Consider the following 20718-nt stretch of genomic DNA (forward strand, 5'->3'; position numbering starts at 1 on the left):
TCAAATCTTTCAAACTAAAGGAGATTGATTTTTCTTTTCAACTTTTTTACTTTTTAGCCATGGACCCAATAGCCATAACCATCTTTTAATCAAATTTCTTTTTAGCTAACAACGAAGTCCCACGAGTTATTACATTGATGATTATCGAGATAAGCTTATTGTCTATATCATTTCTCTCATCATTCATCTGGCTGGCCCCTGCAGTCAACATCATTTTGGTTACCTCTTTTTTTTTTTTTTTACTTTTGGTTCTTTTTGGATTGTTCTATTCTATCCCTATTTTTAAAATCCCTTCTCTCCTGCCCTTGTCTTTTTTGATCCATAAACTTGTTTAACCAACCTCTTTTGATCAGATTCTCTATTTCGTTCATTAAGGTCGATGCAATTTTTTATGTTATGGTTGTAGTCTCAATAGAAGGCACACTTTTTTGTCAAGTATTTTTGGCTATTTTGCTTTAGTGGTTTAAGCCATCTGAGCTCAAAGTCCCTTTTTATTTACACCAGAATCTTCTCTTAGAAGGTATTCAGTGTAATATAGTTATTGTAACTTTTACTAGATTTTCTTGCCCTAGGGTATCCTTCAAAAATTTTTTTAAGGGATTGTTAACTTTTTTTCTTATTTTGGATTTGAGGAGAGAGATTGAGCTTCTTTCACCTCAATTATTTTTTATTATAGCTTTAATGTTGATATATTTTTCAACAATAAAAAATAGTTAGCCAAAGTTTTCAATGACTTTAGAACAATGATAAGTTTGAAATGGTATTCTCTGCCACTTAGCTCGCTTGTCAAAGCAGCCACTATAGCAACTTATTTTAAGTCTTTCACTTAAAAAGTCTCAATGTTAAAATGCATGACATACTCTTTCAAGTATTCATTTCTTCTTTGGTAGATGGACATCAAGCTCAATGTTGTTTTCTTAGTTCATCAACTATTGACGAAGTGGGATAAGAAGAAGTGGTCGAGCTACTTAAAGGTGTTGATAGACTTTGCTCCAAGCTGCTATACCATGATCGGGTTACCCACTTGAGCATCGTGGCAAGCCCTTTGCACATGAAAGGCTTGCCGGTTCCCTATATCATCATGTTAGTTTGGTAAAGTTCAAGATAATCAAAAGGATCAGATGTATCATCATAAGTCTCTGGGGTTGGCATCTTGAATCCCTTAAGTAAAAGAACCCAGTTTATGTCCTCGATAAACGAAAAAGTTTGGAAGAATCTCAGCCTGTTATCAAGGGTGGAGGCTTTATCTTTCAACTCTTTTTCCATCACCTCTATTCAATCTTTTAGGTCTTTATTGGGTATGGTTTTGAGATGGCTTGTTTGGACTTTTGAGTGGTGGCATGTATTTGGGTACTCATAAGGTAATTAGTCATAGGTGTTTTGTCTTTATCAGGTGTCAACGAGGTGGTACTGTTGTAATTTTATGTTGGTGAGTTCTTCGGGGTTATTAGGTTTGGTGCTTTAGAAGTTTGTGGTGGGGTCAAAGTTTTAATTATTTCTTTTAAGGATTATAGTTGTTGGATGAGTTTTTCAAATTGTTCTATAGTTAGGACTACTTGTGTAAGTCATCACGGTTTTGTTAGTTAAACTAGGTATCAGTCCCAACTACAGCACTATCCCCTTCTTTAACAACTCTTTTTTTAGATGCCATATTAGCTTGACTAGATTAAAATGCCTTTACTTGATGTGCCAAACTGTTGGTGTCGAATTGTATACGAGTGTAAAAACTTGAAAACACAAAGAAGGGAGGGAAGTCATTAACAAAGGCTAGAGATTTCTCTAGTGTTTGTGTTTCGATACTCAAATTAATGCTTGGTCAGAGAGTAGGAATGAGGAAAAAGCACAAGGTAGTTATGGAAGTTAGAGTTCCAGTTGGTATAAGAATACTTAAAAGGGATACTTATACCTATGCGATGGGAGTATTGGGCCTAGGTGGCTGGAGCTTCAAGTAGTGAGACTAGGGTTGAACACACAGGGCTAAGCTAAGTTGATAGTCAACAATCGAATTAAGAAATAATAAGTCAACAATATCATATGTCAATAGGTGGCCAACTGAAATGGTCGACCCAACATGGAGCCTAAAAATTTAGATTAGTCTAAACACGTTAGCTCAACCAAATTAATTAAATTATCCTCGCTTGTTAAGCTACTTATACATTAGGGTGAAAGGTTTATTTTGTTCTTTGAATCTTAAAATGTCCTTAATAATATGTTTGAGATTATTGGGCTTCAAATGTCACGGGACTAAAAGCAATAGTAATGAATGTAATTATACAAAAAAGTTATTTGAACTTAAGATGTCTCGGGGTGTAAAAGTAATGACAAATTCTTCTAGTTTTTCTTTTGCCGCATAGAATCAAATAAATGTATACTAACTTGAATTAACATTCTAGATTCAAAGTGCGGTTACCACCCTTTGCAATGTGGAAACAACGGTGGGCTGATTTACATTCAGTCAACAACAATATTAAAACATCGAAAGTGCAGTCCACGTCAAGATGCCAAAATTCGAATCAGTCTTGATAAAAGCCGTAAAGTTAAGCATCACTTTTTTATTTTTCGATAAAAGCCAAAAAGCTAAGCATCACTTCGACCCTTTTTACGTCATCCTAAACCATAACCATTTTGATTGGACAATTGGAAATGCTGGCAGTCCTCCCACCTCTACACTCGGAAACTCAAAACCCCCACCATTCATGCCATCAGTAGGTAACTTTGGACTTTGGAGAACTTCCTTTCTTTTTTTCTATTTTAGTTGTTGACTTTTTTGTATTTGATTTTTTTTATTAAATAAATTTTGTAAATAAAAAATTAATAAAAATATAAATAATAAAGTAATTTGTATCCAATAAAATTTAATTTGTTTTGATATAATAAATATGGTTTTTTTTTATAAATCTAGAATTAGATTGAATTTTTTTTTTAAATCAAAGTTAGATCGAAAATAAATTTAAGATATTTTTTTTTGCTTTTGCATATATAAAATATACATTTAATTATTTATTTAATCTAATATTTATATATATATGTGCTAAATCTAAAATCCTTTCTATGGTAAAAGAGTTAACTATTTTAATTGATTAATAATTTGAAATAACATTTGGTTTAGGTGTGGATTGAATTCAAAATTTAATTAAATTAATTTATATATTTACTTTTGGTTTTGCTTGATAAAAAATATGAAAAGGGTTAAAGATAAAAAATTTACTAATCCCATGATTAAACTGCACAATAAAAAAAAAGTGGTTAAGAAACCTAATTATTGAATTAATAAATATTTTATCCTTGTTTTTTTCCTTTTCTACCAAGCAAAGCTTTTTAGTGATGAAATCAAATTTAAGCATTTATTACTTTTTTTTTTATTTTTAAATTATGATTTCTTTTATACAAAAAGGATTTTGATGTGCATTGCAAAAGAGATTAGCTATTTGGATTTTAACAAATAAATCCGATTTTAATCCAAATAAATCATAAAATATTCTTCTCAGGAAAGTTGCATGAAATTACTCCTCTTATCATTGTTCTGGTAGACGCGATTTCAACATGGTCTAGTACTACACATCAAAATCTCTTATGTCACATGATTAAAAAAGAGTTTGGCTTTTTAGTAAATCAATTACTAATTGCATTCAAATTCTAAATTTCTGTTTAATAAATTTTTTTATTATTTATAAAAAAATAAAAACAAAAAATTATAATTTTTTATCAAAAGTAAATAAGATTGCTTCTCGTGGTCGTTAAGAAATAGTATTCTATTCTTGTCACATTCCCTATGATAACTCAATAAAGAGAAATGAGTTAAATAAATCTCATCAAATGTTTATGCAACAATTTAAACTTTAAATTTAATTAATTTTTTTGAGCAATAACGTTTTATAAATTTGAATTTAATTCAATATATTCATTCTCCGAAATTATCCAAATAAAATTATATATATTAAATTTAATAAATTTATAAAAATTATTTTCATAAATTATTTCAATTAATTTTTCAAACAAAACAAAAGCCCTAAAAAAATAAAAAGGAACCCTAACTTTGGACCCAAGCCTATAGCCTCCCTTATGAAAGCTCTCTTTCTCGTGACTATTCTCCGGTCAAGAGAACCAGAGCCTCCCCAATAAATTGTAAAAATCGTACACTTTTTAGTCGAAATGACAAATTTGTCCGCTTTAGACATAAGCCTTTAGCAGTTGCTTCGGGAAAGCCCCCTTGTGTCACATACAAGCCAGCTAAAAGTACAAAGATGCCCGAACAAAGTACGAGGGTTACACGGTAATTTCGGTTACAACCAGTGTCGGTTACCCGTGTTATGTCCAAAACTCGGGGTTTAAACAATTACGCAAAGATTTTACCAATTTTCCAGGTGCGCTTTAATTGGCGGGTACGGAAACAAACAAAATTAAAAAAAAAAAAAATCAAATCTGGAGAGAAAAAACAAGAGGAAAAAAAAAATAAATAAATAAAGCAGAACTCAAAAGAGCCCCCGAACTCAGACCGAACGGTATTAGAGAGAGAGAGAAGAGAGAGAAAAAAACAGAAGCTCAATTACAGTGAAAGAATCTCTCTCTTCTTCTTGGTAAATTTCCACTCTCGATCGAGCTCTCTCCGATCATCTAGAATATTACAAACTTCTCTGTGGACCTTCCATTTTTTTCCTTTTTTTAAAATTTTTTTCTGCAAAGTCGGTGAGGTACTGCTGTACAGACCACGCCCCCTAAACAAAACCCCTTTGGATGGAGTTGTACGGTCGCAACCCGGGTCGTAATGGGTCTCAATCTATTCTCCAGGCCGAATGGAGCCCCGCTGGTCCCGGAACCGGCCCGGAAGGTATTTTCTGTTCACTTAATTTACATTTTTCCGGTTTTCTACTCTCATTGTGACGATGTCTCTATGATAAGGCTTTAGGGTTTTTATATTGTGGCGAGTGAATTAAGTTTTTTATTCATATTTGTTTGGTGTAATACAGAATCGATGTGGCAATTGTCGTTGAGTGGCAACGAATCGTACCCTGAACGACCCGGGGTAACTGACTGTGTTTACTACATGCGAACCGGGTGTTGTGGATACGGTAATAGGTGCCGTTACAATCATCCTCGCAACCGTGCTGCGGTAAATTTCTCCATCATTTTACTTATATAAGTATGGTTTTCCTTTATTTAATTTTGTATTCGATGTTTGGTTCAGCATTGAAATGATTTTGATTAATGTGAAATGAATATTCATTAATGTAGAATATTACTTTTACTTGGTGATAGTGGAGTGTAACTAAGTGAACTTAATATTAGGAACAAGATGGAAAGTACAAAATGCACTAGGAACATGGAACGTATCAGGGTACATTTTGATAATACTCGCGCCTAAGTGAAACGACCTTTCCCTGCTATAATCTATATATGTACTGCAATAATGAAAGAAAACTCTTATATGGTTGTCATTATCATTAGTAATTATTTTTTCCGGATAATTTCATTCATATATATTTATATATTTGTTGCTTATAATGCATAGAGGCTCTGATGGAAACAACCTTTTTAATGTTTTATTTCCCTCCAAATAGAGGCTGAGCACTACAATTTAGAAGTTATGCTTGACATCCTCTGTTATGGATTTACATGATTTAAATGAATTGAAACTTAAGTCTGTGTATTTCTTCAGTGTCTTCCCTAACACTGGTCATTCTGTTGGCCCTTGTCTTACAATCTATTTCATACCAAATGGTCAGATGACTAGGCAAGTTGGTAGATGTTTATTCCACATATTTTATCCAAAAGATATATTTTTTTTAATCTATGGGTAAGTGAGGCAAACGAAGAGGACTGTAAATTGTAGAGATTTCCTTCTTTTGGACCCACCTCAATTTAAAAGCTGAACCTCAAGTCTTCTTTATTTGTTGCACAGGAAAGAGAATTCCGTGATTCAAGTAAGTTATTTGCCGGCTTCATTTCTTGATAAAAATGAATGGAGGATAGTTCTTGATAGAATAGGACGATGTAAGAGAATTTACTTAGGTTGTTTCGTTAGTCTTTGGTTTTAAACTGAGGCAAGATTTTCTTGTGCTCAGCTTTAATTCTTTTGTGTGAGTTCAGTCACTCATATTTATTTGGTTGTGATGCCAATTAGGTTGTGGCTGCTGTAAGAGCTACAGGTGAGTATCCTGAACGACTAGGGGAACCCGCATGTCAGGTAAAAGAATAAATTAGTTTATAGAAAAATACAAAATTGATTTTTAATGAGTAAACTCCTATGCTAATTAATGCTGCAAAGATCTTTTCTTTCTTTTTTTAACTTGTGCCTTTCTTTTTGAATGTATGCAGTTTTATTTAAAAACTGGGACCTGTAAATTTGGTGCATCCTGTAAGTTCCACCATCCCAAACATGGAGGTGGATCCTTTAGCCATGTTCCATTGAATATATATGGATATCCATTACGACCGGTTTGGATGATCTCCTTTCTTGTTTTCTTTTTCCTTTATTTTTATTTATCTGTTTTGAGGATTCTTAAAACATCTAGACACCAATTTGATGTGCATCCATTAACAGGGTGAGAATGAATGCTCCTACTATTTGAAAACGGGGCAGTGCAAATTTGGTATTACTTGTAAATTCCATCATCCTCAACTAGCTGGCACATCAATGCCAGCATCTGCACCTCAATTTTATCAGCCGGTGCAGTCTCCTTCAGTCCCTATACCTGAACAGTATGAGGGGGCATCTACCAGTGTAAGAGTGGCAAGGCCTTCACTATTACCTGGTTCATATGTTCAAGGGGCCTATGGTCCTGTACTGTTTTCCCCAGGAGTGGTTCCCATTCAGGGTTGGAGTCACTACTCGGTAGGATGATCAGCATAGTTGCATTAAGATAATGCCAAAACTATATGAAATTCCTGAAGCTGTTTTTGGCTTACTTGGTGCAGGCGCCTGTAAGCCCAGTACTCTCTCCTGGTGCACAACCTGCTGTTGGAGCAACTTCTCTCTATGGACTAACGCAGCTATCTTCTTCAACACCTTCACATGCAGGACCTTATCCCTCCTTGCCTTCTTCTACTGGCCTTTCGAGCAGTAACCAGAAGGAACAAATATTTCCAGAGAGACCCGGTGAACCTGAATGCCAATACTACTTGAGGACTGGCGACTGTAAATTTGGATCATCTTGTAGGTATCATCATCCTAGAGACAGGGTTGTGCCCCTAACAAATTGCATCCTCAGCCCACTGGGATTTCCGTTACGTCCAGTATGTAAACATTTGCAGTCACTTTGTCTTTATTTCATCCTTTATCTAGTGTTCTTCTGTTCAAGATGACATTCTGTTATGATAATTACTCTTATTTAGAGTGGGCTTTAGGGAGATCTCGACTTCAAGATCTTGCAGTATAAATTAAGTTTGTTAGGTTAATATGTTTTGAATACCTCTATTGACTATGATTTTCCTGTAAGTCCAAAATTCTGTCTTTTAGTTTATCTGCTATGTATTTTGAAGTTTTTGTTCCTTAGAGGGGAAAGAAAGTGATGGCCTTTTGGCCCTTCCCTCTTAATTAAATTTACTTTTTCTTTTAGAGGAACTTTTTCTAAAATATAGAGTTTGTGTGCTTCATTTTATAAGAGTTCAATGCTTCAGTGTAGCATTGAGAGGGCTTCAGTAATGGTCATCTTTAATGGATTTTAGATTTCGTCATGCATGTTTGACAGCTTTATAGTTTTCATCCTGCCAATAATCTGATATTGAATGGTTTTTGCTGGCTTCAGGACACTGGAGTCAAATTGTTGCTTACTAGATGGCTTAGGTCGGTCAGAGCGTCATAATGAATATTGTGTTCAGAGCAATATAGTTTGAGGAGAATGTATGGTGTGGTTATAACTTACCATTTGATGTTAGTAACTTTGATGATTGGTGATATTAGATTTGGTCTCTAGTGAAGGTGTATAACGGAGCAATTTAGTTGAGGCTTCTCAAGGTTTAACTTTTTAATATTCTTGTCGTGATAAGATATGATTAGAAAGATTCCACAGATTTATGGTGGAGAGCAGCATATCATTTTTGTATCAATTGGGGGTTTTATTCAAATAGGCAATCTAACTAGCAATGTTCCCTGTGAAATGACACACAGTCAGGGTCTTCATTAATGTTCTTTTTAATTTTAGTTATGTTTTTGGTTAAAAAACACTTGCATTTGATTTCATAGCCACCTTTAGCTTTATATGCTAAGGTCCGTAATTGTACCCTTTCTAATCCAGTGCTGGCTTTGATAAGCCACCCTCTCAACCACTTTTGGGAACTTGGCCTGATTGAGAAACATGCATGCTTGTATATGATGATGTGTATGTGTTTTTAATCTGGTTTTTCTTTCTCCTTTACATTTCTTGTAATGTGAGTCTTGGTTAGCTAGGACAGATCGAGTATATACTGCATGATCTAATTTTCATCGAACTTTATGTAAATCTACAATGGAGTGATAGTAATTCATCAACTTGTTATATTTTTTTAATAATATATGCTTTGATCTTTAACTTTAGCAGGTAATGTTTGTTATCTAGTCAATTGAAAATGTTTTATGTTTTGATGCAAAATAATTGTGCCTCTTCTTGAATTATTTTATTTGCCTTAAAGCAATTCTAGCATGATGATATACTTTTTGAGTTATAGACTTCACTTCAAGTGGTAGTGTTTTAATGGATATACAGTTATAAGAATGCTATTCCAGATCAACATTTGCAAGTTCTTTCTGTAGCTATCTCATCCTCCTAATTTCTGATTGACCATGACCATAGTGATCACATATCTAAATTTTATTATAGCAATTATGTGCGATTGTATTGTTTAGTAACTCTACTATTTAATACGGGGAATGAGGTTTTTGCCATGGCATCATTTGCTTCTTATATTGCTTTCATGTTTTAATCCATTGCTGCTGTTCTAATTGTCTGGTGGAATTTTGGATAGTCTAGCTTTTGTAAATTCTCGTTTTTGCTATTATCTCGTTCCTGGTTTATTATAGGGAAATGGGGATAGTCTCATAGATTGTTTAGATGCCAATTTCTTCCTGAATTCACCATGCCAATAACGTGTCTCTGTGGGTGTGGGTCAGGAAAGGATAATTATTAGTGACAATTTATTGTGGAAAATATATTCAATTTCGGCTTTGATATTTTCTATTTTGTTTTCTTTTCTTCCTTTATTTGTTCAGCTTTAGCATTGCTATCTTGGCCAGCTAGTGTATTACCTTGACAGTTTATTTTCTGTAAACAGGGGGTGCAGTCTTGTTCTTTCTACTTGCAGAATGGGCACTGCAAGTTTGGGTCCACATGCAAATTTGATCATCCAATGTCAACAATGAGATATAGTCCGTCAGCTTCATCTCTCATTGATATGCCAGTTACTCCCTTTCTGGTTGGTTCTTTATTGGCTACCTTGGCTCCTTCTTCCTCTTCTTCTGAATTGCGGCCTGAGCTGATTTCTGGGTCTAAGAAGGATTCTTATTTGAGCAGAATTCCTTCTTCTGCAAGCACATCTGGTAGTTCAGTTGGTTTGATTTTTTCACAGACAGGTTCTGTTCCCCCTTCTGATTTGCAGCTTTCAAGTCAGAGTTCTGTTACTTTAAAGCAGTAGCAGAAGCACAAGACAGGGTGGTGAGGTTCATTGCTCAAGTTGATGTAAAATGCTAGAGCCATTCTTCATTATCTTGCAGATGTGGTTTCACCAACCTCGATATGTTTTCTGTTAATAGTTCTCAGTAAGTTATAGTCACTTGTGCAAAGTTACATTTCTCAGCAGCAAGGGTTATCAACCAATCTGCCTTACCTCACAATAGGACCGATCGTATTATATGCCTAGCTTGTGTTTTTATTACCGTCAATATTATCTGCAATAAGCGTATGTAGCAAACAGAGTATGAACTATTACTCTCTTCCAAATAATCACAACAGAAGCCATTATATCAGGTTAGCCTGTCGCTGTCCTTTCAACTTGATTTCTTGTATGCTAGTCTATTTGCAATGAAGACTTGAAGAGGATTTCCAGTTCCTTGAATGACTTCAAATCTTCTCCATGCTTTTTATCACTTGATTTTAAAGACTACGCTGCTGTTTATTTCTGCTCCTGTTTACATATATGGACCTCAAGAATCACTTTGTGATTATTGGTTAGAATAGCTGTAGAATCCAGGCTATGGATTGAACTTCGAACATCAACAATGAATTTGTAATTTTGTATCTTTTACCAATGTTCCTGATACCCTGCCTGTTTTGGACTGGTTGATATATATGGCTTATTGTGTTTGTCCTTTGTATTTGCGGCGAAAGATTTTACAAAAGCGTCTCCAGACATCTTATGGCAACAAAGCTTTGGGTGATGTACGTTAGGTGCCAAATCTTTTTGAACGCTACTTATTTTTCACTTTATGGACGCCACCATTTTGTCTTGGACGTAAAGCTTTATGTCAAAATAAATTCGAATCCATTTTCGATTTTATTAGGTCCGATTAATTAACTTAATTGAGTTTATCAGGTTATTTTGAACTGTATCATTTTATTTTATTTTCATTTTCAATTACCGTTGTTATTATATTTTTAATTTCTTTTGTCTTATCTTCGTTTTCTTTGTTCCTTCTGCCATCACCTTGTTTTTCTTCTTCATTCCCCCGAAGCCTTGGTGCATTTATAGTCAGCCTCCCTGCCTGAATTTGCAGCCGAAATTTCAGAACCCCAACATCCAACCTTTGCTTAGCGCCAAATCCGGTAACAAAAATAACCATAGATGCCCCAAAAGTCTTTGTTAATCCCTTAAAGCTTGGGATTTGAAGGCTCCCAAAGCTCTATAAATTGAGTTTTCAATTTATTGACGGCATAGAAAGAATTTTTTTAGACAGAGAAGATTTTGAAAAAAAAAAACACTACCATTCTATAACTCACCCACAAAAATAACAAAAAAATCTAATACATCCCTTTTCGGGGAATCAACAAGAAAAAAAAAAAAGCCTCAAGTTGAAAACAAAATTTCTGATCCAAGCTATTTAAGATTTTTTTTTTTTTTTTGAAAAACCAAGTAGAGAAACGTGTTTAAGAGATTGAGAGAGGTGTCTTGGGATTTTTTGAGACTTTTTAAAAATTTTTTTGGCTAAACCAAAATCTGAAATTTTTTTTAATTTTTCGGCATTAATTGAAAATTTCAATCACTGAAATCTAAAAATTTGGTTGGAATCTAAAAAATTTTTGAATTTTTCAATATTGGTTGAAATTTTTCGACAATGGCATAGTGGCGATTGGCTAGAAACTGGTTTCTACGATGATCCACGAGAGGAGAAAAGTTTAGAGAGAGAAATTTTAGGGTAGAGAGAGGAAGAAAAGAAAAATTAAAAAAAATTTGGGCATTTTATTGGTAGTTCAAAATGATGCTGTTTAGACTTTATGACCGCATCTGACCTGCTCCAGATCCATGTGTTGCCTTATTTTTCTTTTCTTTTTCTTTTCATTTTTTGATTTGATTTAATTATTTTTGTTTTGTTGTTATTTTTTTACTTATTTTTTGTGTTATTATTATTATTATTATTATTATTATTATTATTTTGAAAAATAAATAATAAAAAAGAATAAAAATTAAAATAAACAGTAGGTTTACTAAAATTTAGAAAAAAAAATAAACAAAATTTTAAAATATAATTATTAAGGAAGATTGAATCTTTTAATGCTGGGATCATACAAGAAGTTATTTTGTTAAGAATAAAAACTTTAAAATAATAAATAAAAAATTAATGAATTGTTTAAATAACTTTTTTAAAATATAATTTTTAAAGAAAATTAAAAGAATTCAGTTTTTTAAAAATTATTACAAGTAAAAATATTTTTTGAATTTCATTAGAGAGTTGAGATAATTTAAAAAATTTATTTTTACTAAATAATGGTTTGTTAAAATAATAAAAAGAAATAAATGAAAACAATGATGAAAAGTGATAAAATAAAATAATAAAAATAACAAAATTAATTAAGTATTTATTTGATTAAATCTCTTGAGTGAGGATTTTAAGGAAAATTGAAAAAATCTTATTTTTCTTAATTATTACCAAGAGAAATGAATTTTAAATTTCATCAAAGAGTTGGAATAATTTTAAAATCAATTTCATAAAAAAATTATAATAATTAAAAAAGTAAAAATAAATAAAAATAAGAATTAACATTTTTTAATTAGCTTATAATTGTGTAAATCATACATGTTTGTAAATAAAAAAAAATTGTCGGATGAAATTTTTGAAAATTTTATGAACAATTTTTTTTCAAAAATTTCATAAATGAAGAAATCTTTTATAAATTTCATCAAGGCGTTGAAAAATTTATACAATGTGAAAATAATAAATTTTTATAAAAATAATAAAAATGTTTTTCATAAATAAATTTTAAGAAATTAATTTTAAATATAAAAAAAATCGTATTATCAAGGTAAATGGATAATTCATGTTTAATTAATACTATTTTTTGAATAAGCAATGTCGATGTGTTAATACCTTTTTCATTCATAATTATACTCTTAGACTCGATCCAAATTTCATAAACCAAAACATCTTTTAGTAAATGTTAACTAATTTTGAGATTTTTATTAAAAGATGATCTTTTAAGTGACCAATCACACCTATAAAAAATGATTGATGGCAATTTCATAAATTTCTTCAAATTTAGCGATTGAGTTTTCCGAACGAAAAATCATTACGACACAACTTTATTTATTTATTTTTTAATTGAGTCTTGAGTTGTTCTCATAAGAAACAAGCCACTTTTCTTGGATTCTCCCTACCTAATGTTCTCACTATCTCAATTTTTATTCAGCAAAAGTTAACTAATTTCCTCTTCTAGTCTATCATGTACCCAAAATGCAACTAAATGGAAGGGCCTAAGGGGTGTTTGCACTAAGTTTACTTAGGGTCTATTTGGATGGGTAGTGGATTGAAATTTGGATTGCAAAAAAATTTCAGAGAAAAATTTATACTGAATAAATCTCACTAAAGTTAGCATTTGAATTCAACTAATGGTATGGGGAACTCAACTATATTGCATTAAAGATGTGGTAGAATCCAAATCCCTTTTTAGCCAATTTTTTGTGGTTGTAGCTTGCTCAAGCCACCTTCCATCAACCACCATGGGTTGATATGTGAACTACTTTGGCTATTCTTTAGTTTATGTTACTAACATTTACTAAGAAGAACAATTACGGCTATCATAAAGGTACAATAATATTTTGCTTACAATTTTTCTGTAATATAATACTTTTATAGAGTTAGTAACTTCTGTAGTTTTTAAATTTTGAGTTTAATTTTATTTTTGTCTTTAGTTTTTAAAAAAATTTAATTAGATCTTTAATTGCCTAAAATTATTATATTTTAATTCTTTCATCTATGCATGTTTCCAAATTGATAGTAAATGTCAATTGACATCATGTGAATAGACTTATTTAAGAGTCAGACTACTTGACCAAGCCATAAGGCCTGCCCAAGTTTTGGGAGGGCTTAAACAAAAAAATTAAAGCACAATTAAATAGGTTTGATATAATTTTTAAACTCGTTTAAATTTTGAGCTAAGCCTTGGATAAAATATTTAAAGCTCGAACCGTTCTCAATCTGATCCGAATTTATACACACACACATATATATAATTTTTTATTTTTAAATATATGTGAATTATATATGAATTAATTCACATATATATAAATTAAAAATAAAAATGATATGTTTTATTAAACTTAATTTTTACTTTTATATAGTTTTTATTTTTAATTTTTACATATATAATTTTTATTTTTAATTTATATATATATGAATTAAATATTATCCCATTAATTTAATTTAATCACATTTTTTTTAATATTTTATTATATAAATTAAGTTTAATGGTTGACTTGAAATTTATTTTTTTAATTTGGACCAAGCTTGAAAAAAATTTTATGGCTTGAAATTTTGGATCAAGCAGGATTTAGGTAAACATATAAATTATTAATACTAAACACGAGCCTGACTCGGCCCGTTAATACCTTTACACATGAATAATGTTAATTATCATTTCACATGATAAAATGAAGAATCAAAATAAAATTTCACTCAAATTTCAGGAACCAAAAATGATATTATCTTGAATTTTTTATATATATTTTTTTATGAAATACTAAATTCAAAATAATATTTTTATATTTTTATTGCAATATAATTTATTATTTAAATATTTTTAATTGAAAATAAATTTTCAAAAATTAAAATTAAGTTAAAATTTTCAAAATCCTTTTTTAAAAAATTCATTTTCATTTTAAGAACAAAAAATATAATTTAACTTATAAATCATAATATTAAATATTATTTTCTATAAAAATATTTTCTTTTTTTCTTTTTCAAATATATTTTATAAAGAAAAAAGAAAGGAAACAATAATTAAAGAAAAATTGATTTTTTATATTTCATATATATTTTATAAAATATTATAATTTAAAATAATTTTATTTTATGTTATGATATGATTTAATAGTAAAACAATATTTTTAATAGAAAATAGATTTTTAAAATTAAATTAAGTTAAAAAATTCAAATCCTTTTTAAAGAAATTCCATATCATTTTAAAAGATTTAGTAAAAATTTTTATATCATTTTAAAAATAAAAAACTCCATATTTATTAAAAATCTCAAGCAAAATTTTTCATATTATTTAAAAAAATAGATTTATTAATCTATTTAAAATTTTATTTTCCATTAAGAAAATTTATTTTGAATTTATTTTCTATTAAAAGTTTATATTTTATAAAATAAAATTATTATTTTTAGTAGCCTTATGTCTTTTCTTTATCGGATTGGTGATGGTATGGGTTGTTCTAATTGTCTATTGTTTTTATTTTTAAAAAAAATTAAAATTTTAATGAAGAATAAATACAAAATAAATTTTTTAAAAAAAAAAAAATTTATGAATGGATGGATATGGGATTTTTTATTTAATTTTTTAAATTGATATATAAATTTTTACTTAATTTTAATTTTTAAAAAATATTTTCTATTAAAAATAAAAATATTTAACTAATAGCTTATTTTACAATAAAAATATAAAAAAATTTTATAAAATATATCTAAAATATAAACAAATTGAGATAACAATATTTTTTGTCCCTAAACTTTAGTCGAAATTCTATTTTGATCCTCCGTTGCCACACAATTTATCAACTGTTGTCGTTGCACTATCTGATATTTATCTTTAATTTAGATAAATTTTTAAACGTAATAACTAATGTAGAATAATTTTGTCCCATTAAAGATCTAATTATAATTTTTAAAAATTAAAAATCAAAATAAATTTTGACTCAAAATTTAGGAGCCACAAATGTTATTGACTCCCTTTTGACATGCTATGACTTTTTTGCACTATATTTTTTTGTTTTTCTGATTTAACCAAATTGATTAAGACCTTATAACTCTAAAGTTTTAGGTTTAAATAATATTGTGTGTAAATTTGGTTATTTAATTATTTTCTAATTTTCTAATTAATTATTTAATAATTATAATTTAATTATGATATAATAATTGATTATTCAGTTAATTATATGTTATAATACTTATTTAAAAATCCATCAAGACAAGTTAAGAGTTCATTTATATAGGTGATGAGATTAATTATGATGAGATTAAAAATAGTGATAGGGTGAGATTAGTTGTTGCATGATGAGATTAAAATCAATGATAAATGTATTTAGATGCAAATACAGTAATGGTGGAGAGAAGAATTGTAAAAAAAAAAAAAAAGAAAAATAAACATTAAGGATATTAGATTAAAATATAAATTTAATAAAAGTTTTAAATTATTTAACATTTATAAAAATTTAATTTATAAAATTTATTATTTATTTAACATTAATGAAATTTAATAAAATGTGAAAGGTAAGAGGCCATTTCACATAAACTACAAAACATGTGCTAAGAGGCCCTGGATTCTCCAAAGTTGGTTGCTGGTTCTGATGATTGATCCCGTATTCTCTGTGGAAGTTCCCACTGAATCTAGTGGATTATCTGTTTGAATCGATGTTCAAGCCATTAAATGGTTCATGTAATCTGAAGCATACGCAAGGGGTATTACATAAGGAAGTTAAATACAAGTTCTAAACATATGCACCCTGCCTTCCCAAGTTTACAAGGTCAAGAGGCTCTCCCGTTTCTGAAGTATCTGAAATCATTAATTAGTACTCAATTTTATTGTGCCAAAAAAAAAAAAAAAGAGATTGAGTCATTTTTAAAATCTGTTTTGCAACCTGGCATCAGAGCTTAGTTAAGAAAGGACTTCTGTTTTATTTTCATATTTCTCCTACCGTTGTAAGCAATGCTAACTTGCTGACGATCCACATGAAGGGCCATTATCTGACGAGCGCTTCCAATGAACCGTTGCCCTATAATACAGCAGGTTTGCTGGGTTGACAACCCAGCTGGTGTTTTGCCTATCAATTTGCCAAAATTTCAGAATCTGGTCTAGCTTATATAGAGTTTGTTTTGCCCCAATATCATTTTTGAGTCTCTTGATGTCATAGTACATGCAATAATTGCTGCTGCTGTAGATGGCCATGTTACATAAAAAAGATAAATGGAATGTTGTGCTATGAAGCTCGTTTGGAGGCTTCAAATGCTTGTCTTTGGTGAGCCTAACCTAATCATCTGTGAAGACTAGTACTCATTGAGATTAAATTGAGAGAAGAATATTTACAAACCCAAATGAGTTGGCAGGCAAAACCAATTTCCTGTGCTTGAAATCGAGACTCGATTGTTTTTGTAGAGTAGAACTCCGGTTGATCTTACCAGAATGCAGAAGAAAGGCATTGTTACATGAAATTCAGATAAATATGTTTACTTGCCTCGAATTTTTGGTTTGTAATTTATCCAGAGAGTCACTAGATAAAGCAAAACTCTCGTCTAAGGTTAGCGCTAGTAGTCTTTCAAATGTTGCACAGGAGCCAGCTATATGAAACGAGGGTTATATAATTATAAGCAGTAAGCCTAGGAAGAAGTGTCTTCTAAGGTTCTGGTTTTGTAAATTTTGATGCTAAAGCTTGGCCCTTTAACGTTACAAAATAAATTGATAGCTCAAAACATATTACCGGCGGCTAGTTGTCACGGGCTAAGCTTTCTTTCGATGAAGTAATAGAGAATGCAGCACTTAGATGGATATTTTCACATAAATCAGCCAAAGATAGTTTGATATTTGAGTAAGTAACCAACAAAGTACAAGTTAATTTGAAGGATACACAATGATATATCATGATATAATGGGTACACACTAAGGCAACCCTTAGTACCCCCGAAAGAAAAAAGTGTTTTTATTAATATTAAGAATAGTACAATGAGTACAAAAAGAACATTGAGTCTTCTCATTATCGTTGGGGCTACAGGGGCAGCTTTAGATGGGTGGTCTAGCACATACCTTAATTAGTGAGACAGCCTAACAGCACTCAAATTGCTCACCCATTTTAAAGAGTTTAAAAGTTTTTATAGCTATGCTACCAAGAACCATTATAATGTTTGAAATGGAAATACTTTTTTCAAGCACATGACATCTATTCTCTCCCTTGGCACCTCTATCTAGTCATGGCATTATACAAAGGTGGCTCATTACATCCTATGTCCGGTCACGGCCCTATATAAAGTTAGCTAATGATACCTTTCCTTAATCTATCGATGTTTTTGTCGATTTACTGGCTTGAAATTCTTCAATCTTCTGCTTGAATGCCCGGAGGTCATGATCCCTCTCTCAATTGATTTATTTTGGTCCTAGGCCCTCTCAATTGACTAAGTATTCATGGACTAGTCTTCGAGATACTCAGGTAACTATATCAACTAGAATTTTTTCAGCCCAACATTTTGATGGTGGTTTATGGTGATAGCAACTCTGGTTGTTTCACTACGACTTGCATTTGTGGGATCTACATGGTAAAGCTTTAAGTTACTTACATGAAATACCAAATGCACCTTCATCTATTTTAGAGGGTCGATTTTGTAGGAAGCATTCCCCACCTTAGAAAGGATTCTCATTGGGCTTTCATACTTGTGCACCAACCTACATTAGCTTTTGTAAGGACCTAGTTTGCTCTAACACCAGTCTAATAAGCACCAAGTCACCCACTTTAAACTATTATGGCCTTCGACCTTTATCAGCCTACTTTTTCAAATGCTTTGATGCCTTCACTAAGTATGCTTGTGCAAATAATGTGTTTTGTCTCCATTCTTTGCTAAGGTTAAAGACTTATAGAATTTTCCTTCGATATAACTCAAGAGATGTATGAGTTAGCCTTAGCTATTGACCCATAACCACTTCAAAAGGACTTTTGTTTGTGGAAGAACACTTGTTGAAATTGAAACAAAATTGAGCTACATCCAACAATACGGGCCAATTCTTCTAATTAGCTTAGATAAAATGTCTCAAGTACTTCTCTAATAACCCATTAAATCACTCGGTCAGACTATCCACTGTGGGTGATAACTTGAAGAGATGTTAAGTTGAGATTTCAAAATCTTGAAAAGTTTTCTCCAGAATAAACCCGTGAATCTCGAATCCTTACCACTGATAATGGTTTATGGCATGCCTTAGTACTTGATCATATGCTTAAACATAAGATGAGCTGTATCTTCTGCTATGCAATACTTTTAAGTGGGGATTAATATGGCATACTTTGAGAAACGATCAACAGCCACTAGAATGGACCCTAGATCGTCCACTATAGGGAAGCCCAATATGAAGTTAAGAGAGATACTCTTATAAAGTCTCTTCAGTATGGGTAATGGTTCAAGCATTACTATTGGTCTCTTCTTTTCCACTTTGTCCCATTGGGAAATAAGGTAAATTTTTGTATAGTACATCACATCTTGTCACATATAAGGCCAATAATAGCCTTGTTTCACTAAGGCCAAAGTGTGTTACCAACCAAGGTAAACTGTTTACGGTGTATCATGACATTATCGCAATAACATCTATCTTAAGCTCTATGTTTTAGTACAAATAACTGAGGGTCTTTTACTAACAAAGCCTCATTTTCAGCCAAAAGTACTTCGATTTCCTTTTTTCTACTAACTTTACAATAGCACAGGCTTGTGTATCTTTTTTCAAATTATCTTCAATTAACTTATGGATATCTATTGTGACCTTACTAGTTAACATTGGGGCAATTCTCCTGAGAGCTGACAGTTTTACCTATCTATTTAATGGGTCTACCACTTGATTAGTTCTTTTGACTTTGTGCTCAAAGCAAAAATCAAACTCAACTAGAAATTCCTACCATCTAGCTTGCTTGGTTGTGAGCCTCAGTTGGGTGAAAAAATGTCTAACTACTGTATTATCAGTCATAACTACAAATTGGGATTCCAGTAAGTAATGTTTCCATGCCTTTAGACAATGGATCACCGCTATGACCTCTTTCTTTTGAGTGTCTATTTTCTTTCTACCTCGCTCAACTTTTGGCTTTCAAATGTAATCGAGTGTTGTTTTTGCAAAAGTATTCCCTTAATAGTAAAATCTGATGAATCTATTGAGACTTCAAAAGGCTTTCCAATGTCAGAGAGAGCCAAGACGGGGTCTTTCATCATGGCTTTTTTTAAGCTATCAAAAGCTTCTTGACATTCACTTGTCCAATGCCTTTTCTACTTTTTTTTTTCAATAAATCCGTAAAGGCTATTATTCTACGAGAATATTCTTTTACAAATCTCCTGTAATAGTTGGCCAATTGAAAAAGTGAATGAAGCTTGCTAACATTCTTCAGTGTTGCCCATTCTTTGATGGCCCTGACTTTCTCCAAATCCATTCGAATGTAACCTTGTTCCAAATCCATTCAAATGTAACCTTGTCAATTTTTTGATGGCCTTGACTTTCTTCAAATCCATTCAAATGTAACCTTGTTCCAAATCCATTCAAATGTAACCTTGTCGATTATTTGATGGCCCTGACTTTCTCTAAATCCATTCAAATGTATCTATGTTTGTGCAAAGGCAAACTTTTTTTTTTCACATACAATTGATTTTCTTAAAACCTTTGAAACATAAGGCATAAGCGCTTTTGGTGCTTATCTAAGGTAGAACTATAGACCACTATGTCATCTAAGTAGATTATTATGAACTTGCCCAAGTAGTTATGAAATACTTAGTTCATCAAAGAACAAAACATGGTAGGGGCATTGGTTAGTCCAAAAGGCATAATAAGAAACTCAAATGCACCATACCTTATTACATGGATGGTATTTGGCTCCTTTCTCTCTTTAATTTTGACATTATGGTAAATAGATCTTTTAAATCAAGTTTGGTGAAGTATTTGGCATGGCTTAATGATCAAATAGGTCTGCGATGAAAGGGATTGAATATTTGTTCCTTATAGTAACTTTGTTCAGAGCCTTGTAATCCATACACAACCGTAAAATTCTATCATGATTTCTTTAAAATAACACTAGGGCCCCGAAAGGTGTTTTTTATGGCTTGATGAATCTTGCTTACAATAGTTCATCTAATTGCTTTCTTAGTTCTACTAACTATAATGAAGCTATTCTATAATGACCTTTAACCGTGGGTTTAACTCTCGGGAGAAGTTCGATCTCATGGTCTACCGACCATTAAAGAGGTAAAACCTTAGGCAGCTGTTCTAGCATTACACTTTCAAATTCTTTCAACACCCTTTTTACCCCATGAGGCACCGGTTCAAACTCTAGCTTATCCTTATAGATTGACATTACTAGATAGGAGGG

General features: G+C 31.4%; 1 pseudogene across 1 annotated transcript; it reads left to right on the top strand.

Annotated features, from left to right (window-relative positions):
• The first annotated feature begins 4486 nt into the window (after positions 1–4486).
• Positions 4487–10285, top strand: LOC111283427 (zinc finger CCCH domain-containing protein 32-like; annotated as a pseudogene). The gene is made up of 7 exons (XR_016341008.1): positions 4487–4828; positions 4968–5110; positions 6122–6184; positions 6316–6435; positions 6542–6832; positions 6916–7233; positions 9247–10285. The product of XR_016341008.1 is annotated as a zinc finger CCCH domain-containing protein 32-like (transcript).
• The last annotated feature ends 10433 nt before the right edge of the window (positions 10286–20718 follow it).

This window comes from Durio zibethinus, chromosome 3 (assembly GCF_047325235.1).
Source record: "Durio zibethinus cultivar Kanyao isolate XHJ-2024 chromosome 3, ASM4732523v1, whole genome shotgun sequence".
In the NCBI taxonomy this organism is placed as follows: Eukaryota; Viridiplantae; Streptophyta; class Magnoliopsida; order Malvales; family Malvaceae; genus Durio; species Durio zibethinus.